We start from the raw sequence: 10,064 nt of genomic DNA, 5'->3' as shown, positions 1-10,064 counted from the left end.
CTCTCTCTCTCTCTCTCTCTCTCTCTCCACACACACACACACACCCCATTGGCCGCTACCAAAGCCAATTGATTGGTTGTTGAGGATACCTTGTCGGTGTGGCCAAAAAGCAGAGGTGGATATTCGTAAGAGAGAGCTTGATGGGACATTTTGAAATGACAAGACTTCACGTTCATGCTGAATGGGAGGGGGATTAAAGGTTTTAAAATCCAACCGCACCTCAGAGGAGGGGAGCAGTTACCCCCCTCCATGGAGGCCCCCTCTTAGAGGCATATGATGTAAGGGCTTGCACGTCATATGGACAAAGGACATTTGGTCAGGGTTGCAAGTGTTGGAGAATGGAAAGGAATTTGGAGTCCTCATAGATAAAGGGCTTGAGGGTAGTACTACTGGCCGACGCAGGAAGGTTAGAACCGGACTGCAATATTCGGGATTCTACAAAAGTATTTTTTCCTAAACAACTGGGTTTCCTCCTTGTCAAGATGCAAACCAAAAACACTTGTAAAAAAAATTAATTTGCAAAATTGTAAATTATTTTCTTGTATATTTTAATGGTTTTTCTTCCCTTTACCTTAGTTTGAAACATGCTAGTCTTGATTTTCAATCAGCTCAAGGCTAAAGTGAGGCAAACCTTTCCCAAATACTGCCGGATATAGTAGCCTAAGAGAGAGAAGAGAAAGAGAGCCCCTAGATCAAGCGGGCCAAAGATTTAAGACATCAATAATAAATGGGAAATTACCAAAATATCCCTTTAATTTGTGAAAAATTCCCAAATACCCTTGAATATTCAAAAATTCCCAAAATACCCTTCTATCTTTTAGTTGAATTCATCTTCATTCCTTTTTGCATGTTGAGGTCCGTTTTTGAGTGATTAGCATGTAATCTGTTGCAAATTACCTCACAAAAAAAGCAATTATGTATAAAATTAATGAAGCGATGCATCTCCAAATCCTACATAATCAACTCAAATTGTAGTTTTAACATCTCTTGCTTTCAAATTATCCTATGCATCTGTGACCGAAACCAAAGAGAGAGAGAGAGAGAGAGAGAGAGAGAGAGAGAGAGAGAGAAAAGAGAGAGTTGTGAACTGTGTGCAATCATGCAACGCAAGAGAGCGGTGAACCTTATATCGTAGAGGGAAAAAAAGAACAGTGGCTGCTGAGCAGAGGGATATATATATATATAACGACATCCAGCTTGACTCTTACGACAATGAAGAAGATGACGAAGGCAGAGGAAGGTGGTGCACACGTTAATAGTTGAGGAATGACTCCATTCCTCTCATGTGTACATGTGCACGTGCACATTCAGACTCACACGCGTGAGCGTGCATGCAATTTGCCCGGAAATGCTTGTAAATATGAGAATGGCTGTTGAATAGCAACTTCCTCTTCATTCACCTGCACGCAAATCTATATGTTGCAAACGTTGCTTTTCTTTGTTCCCTCGTTGGGCCTTCACCATGTCGGATCCACCCGAAAAACTGTTGTCCGACCTGTCCAAGAAGCGAAACTCTAAGTTGGGTGGGTGCGCAGGCATTTTTTTCCAGCTCTTTGATTGGAATCCACGATTGAATGGAAAGCGTCTGCTCCCTCAAAAACTTCTTCCTGTTGGTAAAAATCACTGGACCTCTCTGTTCACATGTAATACATGTATGTAGGCTCATATTATGTTAATGCTTGTTATGTGAAGAGAGACCTGCGAAGCATGGCGTAGGAGCCACAAGGATGAGAAGCTGCCAACAATATTGGCCAAGTTGCTACTTGTAAGCTCTTTGCCCACTTACAATAATTATCTACTGAACTTTGATGTTTCTTGTTCTTAAGCTCTAGTGCCTTTCTTCTCTTTGTTTGCAGATTGCCAATGAAAATAGATGTGGAATTCCTAAGGTTTTAACCAATGATGCAGAAGAGGTACTCAACAAAGACAAAACACCTGAGAAGAAGAGCAAGCAGAGTCCAAGAGTAGTCGCAAAGCTGATGGGATTAAAAACTATGCCTTCACCTGAGCCATGCAAGGACAGGAAACAACAAGCACAAGAAAATCAAACTTATCCAGTGGCTGATAATAGAATATCTTGCAATCACAAACTTGTTTCTACAGCAAAGACATATGGTGTTGAGAGAGTAGGCTCTATTGAACATTCATCGGTGGATCCACAATGATCTGCCCCATAAATAACTCACATAATGTGTCCGATACTACAAATGCGAGGCCCCTGCGAGCATTGGTTTGCCACAAGTCTGATGATCCGAACTCACAACAAGTTATTGTCACCCATCAAAAGTCCCCTTGCAACAAAGAGGGGAGCTCGTTTGCTTGAGGCTACTAGAGTTTCAGGGAGGCAATCGCCAATGAGCAAATATTTGGAATACTTGGAGGACATGCACACATGGGCATGCAGCGAGCAGCTATTAGCACACAAAGGGCAACCCTTTGCCAATGTGGAATGCCTATCTTCATGGGGCAGCAGACAAGCTGAACATGAGTCGTGTGTCCAACGTTATGCAGATGGGCGCCAGCTACAATGGAGCCAATAGGGCATCGAACAAGCATTTCCGGACAAATGGACAGAGAGGGATCCATCTAGGCTTCACAACCTGGCTTTTATTGTTCTGTCTGCCTTGGATTGTGAAATAGACACAAAGAGTGTCCACCCTAGCTTCGACAGACAGACAGAGAGAGTGCGTGCTCCACTTGTGCACCTGCAGCACTGAGAGCCTCTCTCCAATCCTTGATGCACATCTCTAGTAGCACATGCCTAAAAGAGAGAAAGAGAGAGAGAGAGAGAGAGAGAGAGAGAGAGAGAGTCTGCTCGCCCCCTTGCCCACTGGCCTCCCAAGTCCTGGTCGCCTCCGTTGCTCGTCTTCCTCCCTTGTCCGCACACTGTCGAGCCACGCGTCATTTTATACTAACCGTGGGACATACTCTACCTCCTCCACGTGTCGCTGGCCCCTTTTTTAGTTCAAACCAAAGAGCATCATTGCAGATTCCTTAAAAAGAAATTGTGCAAGCCAGCACGTGCCAACTCCTCTCGTTTTCCCCTTGAAAGTTGAAGCTTTGGAAGAGATTCTCCTCCTTCCCAAAATTGGCAGGACCTGTCACCTACTCATACGGTAGCATGGAAGCCCAAAATCCTTTCTTGGTAAATGAGCATTCATTCATATTTAAAAACCCAAGACATGTCTATCATTAGATTTACACACTCTTCATTTAAATGAGTGTCCACTGTCTTGTTTCAACCAATCAGTTTATTTAGCCTATCAAAAAATGTTTGAAATTATAACTCGACCTTTTTTCTATTTTAGTCAGCAAAAAGAGAAGGCATCACTATAGCCTTGCCCTTTGGGCAGGCCAAAAATGCTAGACCCCAACTAGTTGCAAAACAAGAAGAAGAAGAACAAAAGAAAATTCAATGTGAATGCAATTATGAAAACAATCATGTTCATGAATGAAACGACCAAGTTTTTTAAATGTTGTGTATAAAAGATCCAGCCTTTGTTAGAGGAAGTATTTTGTTGGGACGACATCTGTAATTGTAGGTTGGTCCAGTTATGAAACTTACTATTGGGATAACCACTGCGTTGTTGTTACCATTTGTTTAAGTTGCCATTGTGTTGTTGGCTAGTCCAATTATGGGGCAGGAGTTTTTTGTGACGTCTTGTGTATAGAATCATAGCTCAATGCTCAAGCCAAGGGATGTTGGGGAAACTCCAATTGTACCTACCACTGTGTCACACGACGACCCTTGCTAGCTTTTGTGCCATCTCATGACTTGTTTATGTTTACAATTGTTGTTTTGCAATGCTACTAGATATTGCGAGGTTCTTGATTGTATTGCAAAGACATTAGATTTTGATAGGAAGGATTCCTAGCTAAGCCAACCACTCAACACACTTGTCATGGTGGAAGAATGAGTACAAACATTTTAGTACATGGAAGACCAAGTTGAAAGGCTATTGTCATGTAGCCTGTAACGTTTACGAGTAGGTCGACTGCTTCCCGATCGTCGAGTCGGTAAAGCGGGGCTCAAGGGGAGACCGTGATGTTGGAGTGCTCGGGCATGCCACGCTATAAGTAGAGGTCCGAGGATGATGGAAATTCAGTCTTCTTATGGTTAGGTGGTGAATAGTAAACTTGACCTTCTGGGTATATTACGCGTAACGGTATTACCTTAGAGTAACATTGGTATCCGAGCCTGTCTCGATTTTGGGGTGGCCGGGTGCGTGAAACAGGCCCTGTAGACCTTACACTACAAGAGCTCCGACGTTAAATTACCGGCGTCAATGGCGGACATCGTATATGTCTAGGTAAATTTGGAGGGAGATCGAGTTTTTAAAATAATTAATTTTTGAATTTGCGACGCATAGACCGGCGTCTATACCGATGCCTATATCGAGGAGTATACCGGCGCCTATTCCAGTGCTCCTACCAAAGTCTATACCAGCACATATAACGACGGACTCTGCAAACAACACAACCACGAGTCTTGCCTTGTGCATTTTTCCCATTTTTTGCCTCTTCTCTTGTTCTCCTCCTTCTTGCCTGCTCCAGATCTGCTGCTCAACGACTTGTCGGAGGTGAGATTCTCGCTCGTGGACTACTTCTCGGCATCAAGGTGAGATTCTTTTCAAGTTTTCTTGTAGGTTTGTGCAATTTAGTGTATGTGTGTGTGCGTTTTTGCAGGTTTAAAGACGTTTTTAAGAGTCTTTCTTGCTCAAATAGGTCGCATATGAGTGCTCTAAAGTTTTATGCAATTTTATTTTAAAATTATATTGTATTGACAAAATAAAACTTCATGCATGAAGCTTTCAATGCTTTGGATTTTTATGCAATTTTATTTTGAAATCATGCTTTGGGGAACATTCTCGCTACCATCTCATCATCATCATGCGATTGAGGTTTAGGTTATAAGTTTAAGTTTAGGTTATAGGCTAGGTTAGGTTTATGATATAGGTTAGGTTAAGTAATAGGTTATGTTAGGCTAAGTTATATGTTAGGTTTAGGTTATAGATTAGGTTAAGTTATAGGTTAAGTTAGAGCTAGCAGCGGCAAATAGTAGAAAAAACGCAAACGAACTTCGAAAATTACTCGTGTACTTCAAAAAAATGCAAACGGCCTTCGGTTAGGTTTAGATTATAGGTTATGTTAGGTTTAGGTTTAGGTTATAGGTTATAGGTTACATTAGGTTATAGGTTGGGTTAGAGCTAGCGGCAAATAGTAGAAAAATGCAAACTGACTTCAGAAATGACTCGTGTACTTCAAAAAACGGAAACGAATTTTGATTAGGTTAGGTTATAGGTTAGATTACATTAGGTTATAGGTTAGGTTAGGTTATTTTTATGTTTATGTTTATGTTATACGTTAGGTTATAGCTTAGGTTAGGTTAAAGTTAGTGGCAAATAGTAGAAAAATCGCAAACGAACTTTGAAAATGACTCGTGTACTTCAAAAAATGTAAACGGACTTCGGTTGTTAGGTTAGGTTATAGGTTAGGTTTAAGTTATAGGTTTGGTTACGTTAGGTCATAGGTTAGGTTATATGTTATATTAGAGCTAGCGGCAAATAGTAAAAAAAACCAAACGAACTTAGAAAATGACTCGTATACTTCAAAAAACACAAATGGACTTTGGTTAGGTTAGGTTATAGGTTATAGGTCATAAGTTAGGTTAGGTTATAGATTAAGTTACGTTAAATTTAGGTTATAGGTTAGGTTAGAGCTACATGGACAACAGTAGAAAAACACAAACGGACTTTGAAAATGACTCGTGTACTTTAAAAAAACCAAACAGATTTCAATTAGGTTTAGGTTATAGGTTAGGTTAGGTTATAGGATAGGTTAGAGCTACCGATAAACAATAGAAAAAACACAAACGGACTTAAAAAATGACTTGTGTACTTCAAAAAATGCAAACAGACTTTGGTTAGGTTAGGTTATAGGTTAGGTTAAGTTAGGTTATAGGTTATAGGATAGGTTAGATTATACGTTAGGTTAGAGCTAGCGACAAATAATAAGAAAAATGCAAACGAACTTTGGAAATGATTTGTGTACTTAAAAAAATGCAACGGACTTTGATAAACGAAGTAAAATAACGCAATTGGACTTCAAAAGCACACACAGCCTTCAAAAACCCTAATATATAGTCATTGACCACCAATAAAGACGAGATTATTACCCTGTGGTCCTAATCCTCGTGCACCTCTAGACCGAGGTGTGTGGGGATCGGGCATGGCTAGAGAATGTGAGGTTTGAGAGCTAGCGGCAAATAGTTGAAAAAACGCAAACGGACTTCGAAAATGATTTGTGTACTTCAAAACGCAAACATACTTTAATAAACGAAGGAAATAACGCAATCAAACTTCAAAATGACACAAAGACTTCAAAAACGTTAACCTTAATATATAGTCATTGACCAATAAAAACGAGATTATTACCCCGTGGTCCTAATCTCCGTGCACCTCTAGACAGAGGTGTGCGGGGATCGGGCATGGCTAGAGAATGTGAGGTTGTGATATATTGTCATGTAGTTAGTAGTGTGTAGTTATAACAAGATTGATTTAATTATTTATTGCATCATTGGTAGGACGATAGGATGACGTGTCCTTGTACACATTGCAAGCATCAAATCTTTCAAAAACGTAAAATTTGCGACCAGCACATACGCAATAACGGTCTCTTTTCCATAGAGTAACTACAAGACTGGCGTTATCGATCTCATGGTCTAGAGACGATAGATCAATCTCCACAAGTAGATATTGCTCCAACTTCATCCCAGAGAAGACAATTTTCAAACAAACAGTTATCGATTGAGTCCTCCCAACCAATACCTTTTGTGGAATTTCAAGAAGTAGAGATGGAGCAGATGTTACATGCATTCTTTGACATGGATCCCATCATTGAAAACATAGAAGACAACAACATTCAAGGCAATACTACGAACCAACCTCAATCATCCCTTCCATATCAAAGTCATGATAGCAACGATAAAGAGGGCCAGATGATGCAAACTCTTGTACGTATGTTGTTTTACAATGGTGCAAAAATCTCAGTTCTCCGTACCGCTTTGGCAATGCTTAATTTGTAGTCTGTCTACAAATGGTTTGACGCCTTCATCACAAAGCTTTTCAGGTAAATAAATTGTATCCTAAGCATGATAAAGTGCAAATTATAGTTCAATAATGTGATCAAGGGATTGACTTGTTCATATAACGACAAGTTGCTCAACGAGCAAATCTTGCCGGAAGGGAATCACATGTCCCCTACCCGTCCAACCACTAAAAAGCTTCTTACTAATTTGGGCTTGGATTATCACAAAATACATGCATGTCCTACTAATTGTTTACGTTTTCGCAATGAGTATGCAGAATTGGAACACTATCCCAATTGTGGATCAAACATGTATAGAGAGGACACACAAGGAAAATTTATCTCTGCAAAGGTCCTTCGACACTTTCCTATAATTCCAAGAATAAAGAGATGTTCAGGTGCAAGTCTATAGCCGCTTTGATGACATGGCACTCAAATACTAGATCGACAGATGATGTGATGCGGATACCTACTGACTCTCATGCATGGAAGCACATAGAGGAAAGTTGGCCTACATTTAAGAATGAGCCTTGATGTATCTGCTTTGGTATGGCAATAGACGGAGTAAACCCATTTGGATTACGGAGTTCGTCATGAAGCACGTGGCCTATTTGTTTGGTTAATTATAATCTTCCATCATGGCTAGCTATCAAGAAGGGCCATCTGTTGTTGTCATTGATTGTCCCAAGAAAGTACAAAGCAAAGAACATGGACGTCTATCTAACACCACTTATAGAAGAGATCCAAATCTTGTGGACATAAATCGATGTGATTGATATGTCCCAACCAATCGCACGATGAAATGTACACGTGCAAGGCATTCTCATGTAGTCCATGTATGATTGGCCAGGCTTTAGTGAGTGTTTAGGTAAGTGCCTTTGAAACCCTCACATACATGTTATTACTGGCCATGCCAACGCTTTTATATTTTAATTTTGTGATTTTTCAAGCTTGAGTTACTTGGGCAATCATGCATGTCCGAAATGTGGTCCTCGACTTGGCTTTCGCTGCTATGATCATTTGAGTAAGACAATTTACGAGGAGCATGGTAGATTTTTGCCCGAAGGACATGAGCTACGTGGACCAAACATATGCAAACACAACATGCATCCATTGAAAGTGAGCGATTGGAAAAACATGTGGCTGGAGAGGGGAGATTTCATGCCACTTGGAATGAAAAGACTTTCTATTTTCCATGAACTCCCGTATTGGAGTGACCTTTTGATTAATCATCTGCTTGACCCAATGGACATCTTCAAGAATGTGGGGGAGATCATATGGAAGACCATCACTGGAAAAAGAGAGAGCAAGGCCCAAAGAGATGACTTGTAGGTTGTAGGTCGAATGCCAGAGATGTGGCCACGACTTAAACCCAATGGAAAGTTTGCTATACCAAAAGGTCCATGGGTTTTGAGTCGTGCAGAAGAGCAACAAGTGAAGAAGACTATATCTTCATTCAAGACTCCCACTAGATGACAATCTTAGTGGTCTTAAGTCCCATGATTGGCACAAATTTTTACAAATTATCTTACCAATTGCCATAAAGGATTGTTTGACAGATGACATTAGAAGAAAAATCTACAAAATTAGTGAGTTGGTATGTTGGATTAGTTCAAAAGAGATAAGAGAAGACAACATCGATGCAGTACACTTAAATGCTATTGAAGCAGTGTGTATGGTGGAGAAGTACTTTCCAACAAACATTCTTACCATCCAAATGCATGTACTTGTGCATGTGGTCGGTTGGGTAGTCCATAGCAGTTGTATGTTCTTCTTGGAGAGATTTATGAAGACTTTAAAAAGGTTCATTCGTGAAAGGGCTCGCCCCGAGGGTAGCATGGCCGAAGGATGGCTTGTACAAGATTCTCTTGTCCTCATCAATGAATTTTTGGGCTCAATTGATCCAAAGATGCTTTGAATGTGGACTATTGAGGTCAATGTCAACAAGGACAAGGCATCATTAAGAAGATGGACATCACAATGCGAGAAAAGGTTATGAGATTTTTCCTTCTCAACTCAGACATCATGCAAAAGTGGTTAGAGAGATACTAAGAGGAAAAGCAACAACGCTTGACAGATCGCCTACAATTCAAGCGCAACCGTGTCACTAGAAATCTTCCTTTTCTAGATCATCTTCAAAGATTGCATAACTTTCCAACTGGGTGGCGGTTAGATGCGACAATCTCAGAGGCAAAGAGGAATGGAGTGTTGATTACTGGAGAGGAAGAGGAGATGTCAAGGGGTTGCGATTGGCATGTAAATTTTTACAACTTCCTTTTTGAGATCCACATGATAACATTACTTTAAAACTTTAAGTCTGTTTCAATTTTGTGGCAGCAGTATCACAAATATGGAGCTTTGTGGTCGCATGGGAAACAATTTAGAGTGCAACGAATAGACAAACAAAGGGTCACCTTCGACAGTGTTGTCAAGGCAAGCTTCGTCCAAGAAAGTAGGAGTAGTGCCAGGGATCAAAACACAGAGACTAGCCAGCTTGAATACTTTGGCTACATCCAAGACATCTTGAAGATTGGCTTTATAAAGTTTGATATTTTTATCTTTGACGTCAAGTGGTTCACAGTTATTACCAGCGGCCCTAATGCAATTTTGCGCAAAGACAAGAGTGGATTGGTTCAAGTGAACCCTAGGCGGGTGTGGACAGATGCGCGGGATACATTCGTACTTCCACAACATTGTGAACAAGTTGTGTTCACACTAGATCCACTATGGAGAGAAAATGATATGTCTAAACCGCGCAGGGTCTATGTTGTTCAAGTTGCTCCACGGAGCAAGCAAGTGTGAAAAGGATTGGAAGTTGAGGTCCAAGAGCTAATTCATGAACAAAGTGCAGGGCTGACGGATGATATCAATTTAAATTTTGAGCTAGATTTCAGCGATGAGCATATGCATGAACCTAGAGATGAGCTTTCAAATATTGAAGCTAATGCGGAGAGTGACGAAGAAGTGGAATTTGATTT

Source organism: Adiantum capillus-veneris, chromosome 26, assembly GCF_014529385.1.
Source record: "Adiantum capillus-veneris isolate H3 chromosome 26, ASM1452938v2, whole genome shotgun sequence".
NCBI classification, from domain to species: domain Eukaryota; kingdom Viridiplantae; phylum Streptophyta; class Polypodiopsida; order Polypodiales; family Pteridaceae; genus Adiantum; species Adiantum capillus-veneris.
Note: the sequence above shows the minus strand (reverse complement) of the source record.